Genomic DNA, 15,096 nt, shown 5'->3' on the forward strand with positions numbered 1-15,096 from the left:
TAGACAGAAGCGCTAAGTTGAATTGATTTCCTTGTAGCAGTCCACTTGATGTGTCCACTATACAGAACCAGCCTATACCTCGGAATCAATCTGTATTTCTTCCCCTTCAGAAGAACCCCTCTCTCCTACTCTGTTTCTTAATGGTAACATCAGTCACTCATTCAGCAATACTGTGACCCAGTCTTTGATTCTCCCAAATACTCTCCCCATCCATGATTGAAACAGCTGTGCCAAGTCATGTAGATCCTTTATCTGCAGTTTCCCTGGAATTGATCCCTTCCTTTCCATTCTCGAGTTCAAGCACTTATTACCTCTCACCTGAAATATTGCCATAGGCTCTTAACTTGTCTACCCAGCTCCTGTCATCTTCATCTCTTACTTCTCCAGTTAACTCTATGATTCGACACTTCATCTTCTTAAAGGGCATTGTAACTACACCATTCAAACGCTCAGAAAATTTGAGTTGTTGTTCACTTCCTTCTATTTCAATTGAATTTTCCTTAGCTTAGCATTCAAAATCCTTAAGCTACTTTTCCAATCTTATTCTCCATTAATGCCTAAAAGCACCTACTTCTGGACCAGAATTTCTCAACCTTGACCCATTAACATTTTGGTCAGATAATTCTTTGTTTTAAGGAGCTGTCCTGTACATGGTAGAATATTTAGAAAACTCTCTGGTCCCTACCCACTAGACCCCAGTAACAACCTCTCCCTCCCAGTTGTAACAACCCAGTATCTACAGACACTGTCAAACGTCCCAGAGGTAAAGAAAAGGCAAAGTTACTGCCCTAGACAAAATGTGTCTCTTGTAGTTATCAAGGTATGCCTTACGTTTTCTGGTGGTGTGGTGGTTAAGCGTTTGGCTGCTAACCAAAAGGTCAGCAGTTTGAATCCACCAGCAGCTCCCTGGAAACGCTATGAGGCAGTTCTACTCTGTCTTATATGGTCACTATGAGTCGGCAATGGGTATATACGGGTTTGCACTGGACCCTCTTGGATATGCCCTCCCTACCATCTCTCTCTATTGAAATCATACCCATCATCTATGATTTATTTTAAAAGTTCCCCATCACCAAAGTGCTCTCACACTTTTTAAATCAATCTTCCTGAATAGAAGTATTCTCCTTCATCTTTGGATCACCATAGCACTTAATGTATTTCTTAAGCCATTAATGTTATTATGATTTTTTTTTTAATTTGGTTGCTTAAAAAAATTAACTTAGAAGCAAATTATTGGCCCATTACTTAAATGTATAAATATTAATAGTGTGTCTTATCTGAAGGATACTCGATCTTTTTAGAGCTCTACTTTCCTCATTTTTTGCTCCTAAACAATTTATCTTTTTACATGAAATTCTACTGGTAGATAAATACTAAAAGTGATAGTCCATATGTAATTATCTTAAAGTCACTACAGGCATACCTCGGAGATATTGCAGTTTTGGTTCCAGACCATCACAATAAAGCGAATATCGCAATAAAGTGAGTCGCACGAAGTTTTTGGTTTCCCAGTGCATGTAAAAGTTATGTTTACACTATAGTGCAGTCTCTTAAGTGTGCAAAAGCCTTATGTCTAAAAAAACAATGTATATACCTTAATTAAATTAAACTTTAGGAAGCAATCTCTGCTAAGAAATGCTAACCATCATCTGAGCCTTCAGTGAGTTGTAATCTTTTGCTAGTGGAGGGTCTTGCCTCAATGTTGATGGCTGCTGACTGATCAGGGTGGTGGTTGCTGAAGGTTGGGGTAGCTGTGGCAAATTCTTAAAATAAGACAACAATGAAGTTTGCCTCCTTGCTTGACTCTTCCTTACACGAAAGATTTCTCTACAGTATGCAATTCTGTTTGATAGCAATTTACCCACAGTAGCACTTCTTTCAACCTGGAGTCAATCCTCTCAAATCCTGCCACTGCTTTGTCAACTAAGTTTATATAATATTCTAAATTCTTTACTGTCATTTCAACAATGTTCACACTATCTTCACCAGGAGCAGATTCCATCTCAAGAAACCACTTGCTTTGCTCATCCATAAGAAACAACTCCTTATCCGTTAGTTTCATCAAGAGATTACAGCAATTTAGTCATACCTTCAGGCTCCACTTCTAATTCTAGTTCTCTTGCTATTTTCACCGTATCTGCAGTTACTTCCTTCACTGAAGTCTTAAAACCCTCAAAGTCATCCATGAGGGTTAGAATCAACTTCTTCCAAACTCTTATTAATATTGATATTTTGCCCTCATTTCATGAATCACAAATGTTCTTACTGGCATCTAGAATGGTGAATCCTTTCCAGAGAGTTCTCAATTTACTTTGCCTAGATCTATCAGAGGAATCACTATCTATGGCAGCTATAGCCTTACAAAATGTATTTCTTAAATAAAAAAAAAAAACAAAAACTTGAAAGTAGAAATTACTCATTGATCCATGGGCTGAAGAATGGATGTTGTGTTAGCAGACATGAAAACTACATTAATCTCCTTGTATATCTCCATCAGAGCCCTTGGGTGACCAGGCACATTGTCAATGAGCAGTAATATTTTGAAAGGCATCTTTTTTTTCTGAACAATAAGTCTCAACAGTGGGCTTAAAGTCATCCATGTTGTAAACAGATGTGCTGTCATCCAGGCTTTGTTGTTCCATTTATGGAGCTCTTGGATTTTCAGAATGCTAAGTGAGCACTGGCTTCAACTTAAAGTCACCAGCTACATTAGCCTCTAACAAGAGAGTCAGCCTGTCCTTTGAAGCCTTGAAGCCAGGCATTGACTTCTCCTCTCTAGCTATGAAAGTCCTAGATGGCATCTGCTTCCTATATATGACTATTTTGTCTACATTGAAAATCTGTTATTTAGTGTAGCCACTTTCATCAATTATATTAGCTAGATTTCTGGATAATTTACTGCAGCTTCTATATCAGTGCTTGCTACTTCACTTTGCATTTTATATTATGGAGATGGCTTCTTTCCTTAAACCTTATGAACCAACCTCTGCTAGCTTCAAACTTTTCTTCTCCAGCTTCTTCACTTCTCTCAGCCTTCACAGAATTGAAGAGAATTAGGGCTTTGCTCTGGATTAGACTTTGGCTTAAGGGAATGTTGTGGCTATTTTGATCTTCTATCCAGACCACTGAAACTTTTTCCATATCAGCAGTAAGGCTGTTTCACTATCTCATCATTCGTGGGATCACTGGAATAGCACTTTTAATTTCCTTCAAGAACTTTTCCTTTGCATTCACAACTTGCCTGTTTGTTGCAAGAGGCCTAGCTTTCAGCCTATCTCAGCTTTCGACATGCCTGCCCCATTAAGCTATCATTTCTAGCTTTTTAGTTAAATTGAGAGACATGTGACTCTTCCTCCTTTCATTTGAACACTGTCTTAGTTATCTAGTACTGCTATAACAGAAATACCATAAGTGGATGGCTTTAACAAATAGAAATTTATTCTCTCACAGTGCAGGAGGCTAGAAGTCTGAATTCAGGGTGCCAGCTCCAGAGGAAGGCTTTCTCTCTCTGTCGTCTCTGAAGGAAGGTCCTTGTCATCATTCTTCCCCTGGTCTAGGAGCTTCTCTGCACAGGAACCCTAGGTCCAAAGGGTGTGCTCTGCTCCCAGAGCTGCTTTCTTGGTGGTATGAGGTCTCCCTCTGCCCCCCACCCCCGCTCACTTCTCTCTTTCATATCTCAAAAGAAATTGACTTAAGACACAACCTAATCTTATAGATTGAGTCCTGCCTCATTAACATAACTGCCAATAATCCCACTTCATTATCATCATAGAGGCAGGATTTACAACACATAGGAAAATCACATCAGAAGACAAAACGGTGGACAATCACACAATACTGGGAATCATGGCCTAGCCAAGTTGACATGTATCTTTGGGGGACACAATTCAATCCATGACAAACACTTAGAGGCCATCGTAGGGTTATTATTTGGTCTAATTTCAATATTGCTGTGTATCAGGGAATAGGGAGGCCCGAGGGGAGAGAGAGATACGGGAGAACGGCCAGTTGGTGGAGCAGTCAGAACACACACAACATTTATTGATTAAGTTCACCATCTTATATGGGCGCTATTCATGGTGCCCCAAAACAATTACAATAATAACATCAAAGATCACCGATCACAGATCATCATAACAGATATAATAGTAATGAAAAAGTTATAAATATTGCAAGAATTACCAAAATACGACACAGAGACATGAAGTGAGCACATGCTGTTGGGGAAATGGTGCCAATAGACTTGCTCGACAAAGAGTTTCCACAAATCTTCAATTTGTAAAAAACGCTCTTAAGCACAATAAAGTGAAGCGCAATAAAATGAAGTACACCTGTATTAAATGCAATAACGTGTTGGTCTTTTTTTATCAAATGTCATAGAAAATAAACCACAACCTTTTTATAGAGGGAAAAAAAAAATGCTAGTTCTAGCTGGGACCTTAGAAAACATCTGTTTTTTCCTCTGCCTCTTTACTTGAGATAGTTGGGAACTTGAAGGGTAAATGGCTTTTCCAAGGTGCAAGGTGCCAACTAATCTGTTACAGAATCAGGTCAAGTACCCAGGGCTCCTGTTCAGAATTTATTGCACTAGACCAGTGGTTTCCCAAGTGGGGTCTATGGACCAGCACCGTGTGCATTGCTTTGGAAACAGGACTTGGAACTGATTCAGTTCAGTTTGACCCCCTGCTGAGAATTTAAACAATCTTGCTAAAATGTAGATTCTGATTCAGTATATCTGGGGTAGAAATGCAAATTCTCAGCAGGGGTTCGAACCAAAACAAACCAGTTTGAAACCCTGTTTGAAACTTGTTAGAAATGCAAATTCTCAGCAGGGGTTCGAACCAAAACAAACCAGTTTGAAACCCTGTTTGAAACTTGTTAGAAATGCAAATTCTAGGGCCCCATTCCAAACCTACTGAATAAGAAACTCTGGGATGGGGCCTAGGCATCTATTTGTGTTTGGTCTAGTGCAGGGGTTCTCAAACTGCAATGCAACATAATGTCTTGGAGAATCTGTTTAAATACAGATTGCTCATTTCATTTAGCACATGCAATGGTGGGTGAAAAGTAAGTTGTTGTGGGTTCTCAAGACCATGAAAAGCAGCTGTGCTCACTATCAAATTACCAACCTGACCTATTTCCTGGAATTTGCAACTTAATACAGAATTCCTCTGTTGATGCAGTAAAAAATATTTTTCTACTTTAATCTCTGTAGTGTCTGTTTCATCTTAATTAAGAAAGCATAGTGAATTTGCATTAAATTTAAAATGAAAATGCAATAAATTTCTTCAGTTCTGATTTTTATGATGAACTACGAGGCACAGAAATTCCAAGCATAGGAATATGAAGGCAAGAGAGAGAGGTGAAAACACATTAAAGTTTCATCTTATTTAAAAACACATAGATAGATACTCATAAGTTCTAGATAGCTTCAGAATGATTTGTTTGAACATCATTGTTAAATATATAAAAACAACCACTAAAATAAAAGAGATAGAATGTATAATCCATAAACCAATAGAAGAAAAATTAAGGACAATTTCATCAATTCAATAAAAAACAGGAAAGAAAATTAACAAAGAAAAGACAAGGAAAACAGAAAGCATGTCAGTATTCATAATAAATGTAAATATTCTCAAACTTGGTATAAAAAATCAGACATGTACTGTTTCTTTCAAAATGACACATGTAAGTAGAAAATGAACGGAGGGAAAACGATAAGAAAATTAAAATACCATTGTCATATTAATGTCTGACAAAAAAAATAATTGAAGGCAAAAAAGCATAAAGAGGGTTTTTGTTTTTTTAATTTACAATTCTCCAGTAAAGTTTAATAATCATTAACACATACTTACTGAGCAATATATAAATAAGAGATACAGGAAGCACGTTCCATGAGAAATACAAGGAGAAATGGACTATTCTGCTATCATGGCAGCAATTTAAACACACTTATCTCAGTAGTCAAAAGATTAAACGATAAAAAGAATCTAAGGGTACTGAATATTTGAACAATATAATTAACAAGGCATACAGATACATAAAACTTGCACTTAACAAAGAGAGAATATATTTTCATTTCAAAGTGATAGAATATTTATAAAAATTAGGTTTTAAATGACATACTATAGTCTGTATTTTCTGAATACAGTTCAATAAATTAGAAATTAAAAAGACAAAGACATACACCCCCACAAAAACAAAGCAAAACAAATATCTAAATGGACATTTTAAAACACTCTTTAGTAACTTTTGGGTTATTACAAACTATTTTAAAGAAAAATCATATCCATTGCCATCAAGTTGATTCTCACTAATAGTGACCCTATAGGACAAAGTAGAACTACCCCAGAAGGTTTCCAAGGAGTGCCTGGTGGACTTGAACCACTCACCTTTTGGTTTGTAGCCATAGCTCTTAACCACTATGCCACCAGGGTTTCCAGATAAACTACTTAGAAATGAACAAACAAAGGAATACTACATATTCAAACCTATGGATTTTGGCAAAATTGTTACTCAGATGATATTTTATAGACTATAATGCATTTATTAGAAAACAAAAAAGAATGGCAAACATAAAAAAAGTAATATATTCTTATGGTAGAAAATTGGGGAAATTGTAAATAAATTACGAAGAATATGAGAATCATCCACTATCCAACTATAGTTGTTTCCCTTCTTATAAATATTACTCGTATAATGGGCAATGAATAATTCAGGGCAAATGTCCAAAATTCTGTGATATCTCCACATTTTTGGGCTGAATTTCTGCTTTGATTTTACCCATGTCACAGAAGAGACTCCCTAAAGAAGGATGCTGGGAACTACCATGGAGTGTATTTCATTTCGTGAGTGTATGTGTGGACAGGGCATGTGTGTGTGTGCATAAACACGTGCACGTGTTCAGATGGAAGTGTTGGGCGAAATGAGCCTCCTCACACTTCCCGTCAGGAATAGTGCTTTCCTTTTAAAAAGTTTGTCAAATAAAACTAAATGGTTTGTTTTAGCACATTTTCCAGAAAGACTTCAGTGATAATGAGAATTTGGTGAAGATTTGGCCTGAAAAATAAAATGATGAAGACAGCGAGGGTACTAAAATATCTCCGAGAATGATAAGGAGAGACTACCCTGAAAGTCTACTAAAAGGAAGCCACTTTGGTCAATGACTTCAGAAGAAGAGGTTTCTTCTACAACTCAGCCAGATAGAAACACCATCAAACCTCTGTCAAAAGCAGACTCTCTAGTTTGGCTGCAAGTTCCAGGAAGGGTCAACCTCTTGCTCTTGAGAAGCAGTTGTGTTTCTGGTCAACGAGGCCATCTAGTTCCGCAGGAGGCCTCTAGAGTACAAACTCAATTTTTGTCTGGGCATTGGCTCTACTAGGTGATATGCCAGAAGACTAAATCTTCTCTCAGAAAGAACAAGAATAAGAAACGACCAGCATGTCCAAACAAGCTGTGAAATCCTATCCCTCTTGTCCCCTGAACGGAATCCAATGTCCCAAGATAAAGGAAATCCACTCTGTAATTGGATAGCTTTGTGAGAGCGTTTTGCCAAGAACAACGTCTTCCCTCCACGTAGTGCCAGGATCTAGGTGCATAACCTCCAACCTCATAAACTCCAGAAAATAAATAAATAAATAAGAATAAAACCTGGGCATTGGATATAATGGGATACAATGCTGTGGACTGTCTCTGCAGTGTGGGGAAGAGTGCACTTAGATCTCCAGAACTGACACTGTATTGCAGGTCTTTTGGCCTGATTGCTAAGGTCAGAGCCCAAATATAGAAATCTAAAATTAGATTACTGTAATTGTTGTTCTCATTCTCTCTTAGTTGACTGAGACCTCTTTGAAAAAGTTTTGCCTTTGAATCCTCAACACCCGTCATAGTTCTAGGTGTCTGATGTTTGATACATGATTTTCAAGATTAGAAAAGCTCTTTTACTTGGATGGACATGCATGCTTGGGATTTAGGGTAAAGTCTATCTGGATTATGAAATGCAAAACTGTTGTTAAATGTCTAAAAAATAACAAACATATAGAGCACGTTATAATTTATGAGGCACTTTTACCTCAACTATTCCCTTTTCAATCTCACAAAGCTCTGTTTTTATTCTTATTTTCCAGTGAGCAAATCCAGGCTTAAAATTCTTAAGAGACTTGTGAAAGACAACATTTTGTAGTCATTTCTCTGTAGAAGAAGTCTCAGATTACAACATTTCAATAAGTGAAGTTAAACACCCGTTAAACAGAAATAAAATTTTAAAAAATCAGATCGAGTGTACAAAATCTATAAGAATGCCTTTGAGAATTTCTTAGCATTGCAGATTTCCTTAAGGAGGATATATGCTGAATCCTACATATATAGTTCTTCTATCAAAAATTTAATAAAATGACTGTCAGTGGGCTGATCTGGGAGGTAAGCAAGGAGTTGGAAAGGATTGACATATATTGAGCACCTGGGGGCTACACTAAGGAATTCCCAAGATCTTGAAAAGTAGATACTAAGATTTTCCTTTAGCAATTAGAGGGTAACATCATGACGTGATTTATCAAAGCAGAGATTTGTAGAACCCTTAAAACACAGGATGAAATCTCTAGGAAAGGCTAATTTAATTTATAATAACAAAAAACGTATCAGTGGTTTTCTAAGGCAAGGGTGGCAGTGGAGGACTCTGGGATGATGCCTCGGACAAATTCAAGATATTCTATATCTTGACTGTGGTGATGGTTACGTGACTGTTGAGCTTATCAAAAGTCGTAGAAATGTACACTTAAATAGGTGCATTTAACTACCCATAAAATATACCGCACAAAAGATGATTAAAAGAAGAAATCACGCCGAAAGCAAGAGATAGGATGATTTGCTGGCCTGTAAGATTTAACTTCAAACTGCACCTATTCACTTATATAAACAAGGAATGTTTTAGTTAGGAGGAGACAGAGGGTAGAGACAGGGGTCAGCCTTAGAAGTATCCCAAAGAAGAGTTGCACAGGCAAACACAGGCAATGCTTTTCTGAGCATTGTTTGGGGAGAGAGTGGCATCCCATTCTGAAGACTCAATATGACAAGTTCTAGTGGAGTCTAGTCCCCATTGGAGGCAGATGTAAGATGTTGCTTAATGTGCTGTTCTTGTTGTTAGGTGCCATCGATTCAGTTCCAACTCATAGCAATCCTATGTACCACAGAATGAAACACTGCCGGGTCCTGCACCATCCTCTCAATTGTTACTATGTTTGAGCCCAATTGTTGCAGCCACTGTGTCAAGCCATCTCGTCGAAGGTCTTCCTCGTTTTCGCTGACCCTTTACTTTACCAAGCATGACGTCCTTCTCTACGGACTGGTCCCCCCTAATAACATGTCCAGAGTACATGAGACAAAGTCTTAAAGGGTTAACATCCCACATTTATCTCACATACTCCTTCTCCCTGAACCATTCAAAATTCCGAGGGAGAAAACATTAACTAGAGTTTGTCACTTTGTTATACTGCGGTGGCTTTTGTGTTGCTATGATGCTAGAAGCTATGCCACCGGTATTTTATATACCAGAAGGGTCACCTCTGGTGGACAGATTTCAGCCGAGCTTCCAGACTAAGACAGACTAGAAAGAAAGGTGATATATACTTCCGAAAATGAGTCCATCGAAAGCCTATCGATCACAACAGAACATTGTCTGATATAGTACTGGAAGATGAGTCTCCTAGACTGAAAGTCCCTCAGATACCCAGTGGCCACAACAATGGACTCGAGCATATCAATGATCATGAAGATGGCACAAGACCGGACAATGTTTCGTTCTGTTGTACATGGGGTCCCCTGCCATGAGTGAGAGCCAACTTGACGGCAAGTAACAATAACCAGTCCTCAAATGTGAGGTTCCCTTAGTATTCTTGGTTCTTGTTGTAAACAAATGTTTTGAGCCCAGACGTTTGTCTCCTAAAGTTGGTTAAACTGAGTCTTACCCTTAATGTGTTGATTGAATCAAATTTCTGAGCCTGGGAGACTGAAGCCAAACCCTGGACCATGGTAATTAAACTGTATTACTCTGTCCAACCTTAGTGGCACTTTTGTTACGTAAAATAAAAAGAAATTTGTGCCGCTAAACAGCTGAGAGTTTTTAACAATGAGGCTCTAATTATAGGGTCATTTGTTTTGCTCAGCAACCTAATGGGTTTCAGGAGGTTAAAAAAAAAAGAAAAAGAAAAAAAGGACGGGGGACTATCTGGCTGTGCACACTTCTCTTACAGTGAAGAGAAATCCCTATAGAAATATGACCTGGAGGAAATTTCAGCGAATAGAAATAGAAAGCTTTATGTTGTTTCCTGCAGAGAGTATGCTAGAAACTCTCTCTCCCATCTCCCATACAAAATATTCTGTAAAGCTAATATTGCACAATAATGGATTTTTTTATATTCTTTTGAAAAATTCCAAGAGGAGTTGAGTTCTCCTTGTGGGTTGATGTGGGGCAAAAAACCAACAACAACCCAGAAACAATACATCTCAGCAGACACTTAGAGCTGTGTCTGAGGAAGCTCCTCTTTGTGGTTGTCACCCACTTCAAGCTACAGAGATCTGGAAATTCTAGATTTATCGGAGTAAAAATTCCCAAACATAGACACTCCAGGAGGTTTCTCAGTTCCATTTTTTGCAGCAGGTTTTAGCAGGCATGCAAGCAACATGGTCAGTCTAGTTTTACCAGCCACATGTTTTACCTGCAGGCTGCCAGTTCTACAAAAGGGAAATTGCTTTCATATTTTATTCACATAAAGGGCTTATCTGTCTTGCATAAAATCTCAGTGTAGCGCACTCACACAAGGTAAAATGGTGGTGAGGTGGTGGTGGTATAGAGTTCGCCAATTCAAGAAAGCCGGCAAGGCACATTCGCAAAGAACAAGTAGGGTGGTATTGTTTCTTGCTCATCAGACACACCTTGTACCTTTGCATTTTCCTGTGTAAGTAAACTCCACATTGCACAGGACTTTATGCAAATCACTTGCAGGAAGCAGCAGCCTAAGCACGTTTCAAGTCACACCACTGTGCAGGTTCAGGATTGCTTTATTTCAGTAAGGAATACTAGGAAGGAGAGGTCACTTTTTCTTCCAACAAATTGAAGCCATCAGCCCATGAGAAAGGGTGAAGAACACTGGCAGGCTGGCAAATTTCTGAACATTTTTCCCCAGGTGAAAATTGCAGTAAGACCACTGTTAAAGTACTTGGCGATTCTCCTAGCCCCTTGGTTGAAAGCAGCTCTTTATTGCAAGTAGCAACAGGAAAAAAAAAAAAGGATTTTGTTGGTTCTCTCCACTAATTGCTTTTTTGGCATTTTCCTGTCCACTTCTTTTTATCATCCTACGAAACGATCACAAACCTATAGAACGCTTTATACTAGTGGATGCCCAAAGGCGGAGCAATTTCAGTAGGCCCTGGTGAGCCTATAACAACATGAACTAGAAATCGACTTTGTAGTCAGCTGTCTGGATAAGCCTGGAAAGATAGAAACCCAGAAGAAAGCCCCACTTTCTTATCTTGGTAAATCTGGGCCTCACTTCCATTAAACCTCAAGCGAAGATTCTTCCTTGAATAGTGCAAGTGCTTTGAAATGGAAGAGAGAAGTGAGCTATAGACCCAGGCAAAAGTACATACTGTATTTATAATCGAACACAGCTTTTTATATAATTACATCCTTGTGCACTTTTTATTTTTGGTGTTTGAATAAAGTCACTCAGATGAAATTAAAGAGTATGCAGGAGATGGTGCTTGGATGCTTCTCCTGGTTTCTATGGCAACCCTGGGGCATCTTATTCAGCCTTCTCATTGATGGAGTGTACCCAATGCAGGCTGCAACTTTCAGCTGAGCCTGGAAAAGGCAGCGAGGAGGGCTCCACGGATCTTAAAGCCACCAAAATAACTTACAACGGGACTGAGGAAAATCTGTGCTGATTCGACTTTCACACGTTCTGTGTGAATGCCTGCCATCTGAGAGTGTTTTTGCCGAGGGTTTTGTTAAGGATATGTATACGCTTGCCTTTGAAATTTCTCTATTGGGAAATAATCTGTTTGTTTGTTTTTTTTGGCGGGGGGGGGGGGTCTAAGTACCCAATGCAGTTATTTATATATTTTAAAGGAAACTCTTCCCCATGCACTATTTAATGAGGCACTCCCTTTGTGTGCCTAATATTGCAGTTCCATAGAATAAAGAATTGCTTACCTAGGGCTTCCGAGTCCCGGTGTGGTGCAAACTGACAGCTGCGAACTGATAGCTTGGAAGTTGGAGTCCACCCAGAGGTATCTGGGAAGACCTGGGGATCTACTTCCTGAAAAACCAGTCACAGAAAACTCTGCGGAGTGTGCCTGCGCAGCCTCATGCTCATCAGGAAGACGCGAGACCCACGTGGGCCCAGGTGGGCCCTGCACACCTGCTCCGCAGGCCTGCAGTCAGAGGACAGCGCAGGTATTTTATGGTATGGTGCCCTGCGCCGAGAACTATAGCTGCGTGGGCGGGGGATGGAACCTGAGTCCCAGATGGAGAGAACGAGGCCATGGATACCCCATCTGCTTCAGAACATTGAAGACACCGCACAACGTGAACTAACCACCCAAATGGTGTGAGTGCTTGGCCCAGACGATGAAATGCATCTGTTCAGGGCAAGGAAAAAAAAAAAAAAAACACCCTGCGGAGCCCAGTTCTCCTCTGATACACAGTTCTACTCTAATACACATAGGGTCCCAATGAGTTAGAGTAGACTCAACGACAATTGGGACTGGTAACTAGGACTTCAGATATAGAACCATATTAGCAAAAATTTGAAAAACTAAAGCAAAATAATAACACAAATTGTGAAGGCTTGATTCATTTGTTTCTTATACAGAAACAAGCCCAAACGATTTGCCCAAGAGATGTCCTTTGGAACCTTGTGCCAGGATTGGGAAGGTGCTGAGGCAAAGATGATTCAGAGAGCTAATCAAACCAGAGCATGAGAAAGTGAAAGGTCATGATCCAAGGGAGCAAAGTCCTTAAAAATCAATTTAATATTTAAGAACTCACACTTCCAAATTTTAGGTTGAGCACTACCTTAAGTAACCATGCTTTGAGATCAAACAGCTTTATTGTAATTTTATTATGAGTTACTCATGAGCACTAATAATAGTAGCAGCAATAAACACAGTGTCTGGTACATAATACTCAAAGATTTGTGGAAGGAAGGAAGGAAAGCAGGGAGGGAGGGAGGAAGGGAGGGAAGAAAGCTGGCAGAAGGGAGAGAGAGAAAAACAGAGGCAAGGAGGTGAGAAGAAGGACAAAAAGAAAGGAGGGAGAGAGGAAGACAGGCAAGCAGGCATTCTAGTTTTGAAATGTCTCTGATATTTGAGGCTCTGTACGCTTAATCTTCTCAGATTTCCCTAAACCAACAAATTGCGATGAAGTTTTTTGCCTCACTATCCCATAACTTTCATACCAGTAGGAGCTTGTGGGTATATTTATTCCTAAAGCACAGTTTATTCAAAACCAAACCAAGCATACACAATACTCAATATTTCCATTTCCATGTTTGACCTAAAAAAATTCCATTGTAAGAGTTAAAAAAATGGTTTTTCATAGTACTGTGTTCAGATTCTGGCTTTTCGTGTCTACAAAGTTCTTGTGTATGTAAGTAGTTGATTTTAACAGGTGTTTTTAATGATAAATGGCAGATCGATTCAAAGGAGTTGGTTGAAGAGTGTCTAGGAGGGAGAGGAAATCGTATGTATTATCAAATTATAAGGATTTTACATACTCTAATTTTAAAATGTTATGATGTTGAGAAAAGGGATTTCTCTCACCAAATTTACGATTAACATAAATGTTTCCAGATAATATTTATCTAGAATTTAAAGATAAAAAGAAAAGATAGTAATTGCCATCATTAAGTAGAAGAGAGAGGTAGATGATTCATGGATGAATGGATGGATGGATAGATAGACAGACAGCTTTTTTAAAAGCCAAGCCAGACAAGTTATTTATACAAATGTGAGCTATCCTTCAAAGTTATCACATCAGGAGGGTACTTACTAAAGATTCCTTGGAGCAGCATATTTTGTAAGGCTTCCTGGGCCATTTTGAGCCGTATCAGAACCGTCAACAATTAAACAGCCAAACCATCTCATTATACATTTTTATAGTCACACATTGGTTGTTTTGTACAAAATTATATGTGTGAGCTTAATTATCTCCCTTGTCACATAAATGTGGTCCTTATTGGTTTCTGGGTTTTTCTAGTAGTAAAATACATAACTAAACATGTTCAAATATTGCCACAATTAAAATATTCAAAAAATGTGCTCTGAAAATAATTTCCAATAAGGAATTACAAAATTCCTTACAAAAATGTTTGAATCCATGGCAACATCCCTGATAATATATTACTCTTCTAAGTGAAGATTTATGTGTACGGAGGGCAATAAACTCACTGTATTTCATTGCACAGTACCTAATACACAATAAACACTCAGTATTTGGTAGTTGTTACAAGCTTTTTAAATATCTAAAACTCAGTTACTTCTTAATTTTCAGACATAATGGATATAAAATCATACCACCTGTTTTGCCAACGTGAACTATTGAGGACAAAGTCCATTTAGAGGTCGTTGAGTGCCCAGCACCCAGCTCCATGCCTGGCATATAATAATTGCTCAATAGATTTGTGATCAAATTGAAAAGAATTATTTAGAAGTCAAATCCCTTAACAGCCTCAACCTCCCGGAATATAATTTCAAACGTGAAAGGAAAAAAAAAAAAAAAAAATCTCTGAAAATGAAAATCAGCCAGAATAAAACTCTATGTTCTAGCCAGCTCTTTCTTGTCTCATTTGGAACTTCTGGCTGCCTGGTATTTGGATATTAGCCATAGAGTCTTTATAACAGATTATTTTATTTCCTAGACACAGTGACTCAGAAGCAAAAAACTAAATAATGCTACGGAGCTTCTGGCAGCAGGAAAAAAAAAAAAAAAGCAGCTAATAGTTTAATAATAAATAAGACGAGCTTTTTAAAAGCACAGACCCACCAAGGTATGATGCACACATTAGTTTGAATCACACAAGAAAACGTTAAATAACATAC

This window comes from Trichechus manatus, unplaced genomic scaffold (assembly GCF_000243295.1).
Source record: "Trichechus manatus latirostris isolate Lorelei unplaced genomic scaffold, TriManLat1.0 scaffold00028, whole genome shotgun sequence".
NCBI classification, from domain to species: domain Eukaryota; kingdom Metazoa; phylum Chordata; class Mammalia; order Sirenia; family Trichechidae; genus Trichechus; species Trichechus manatus.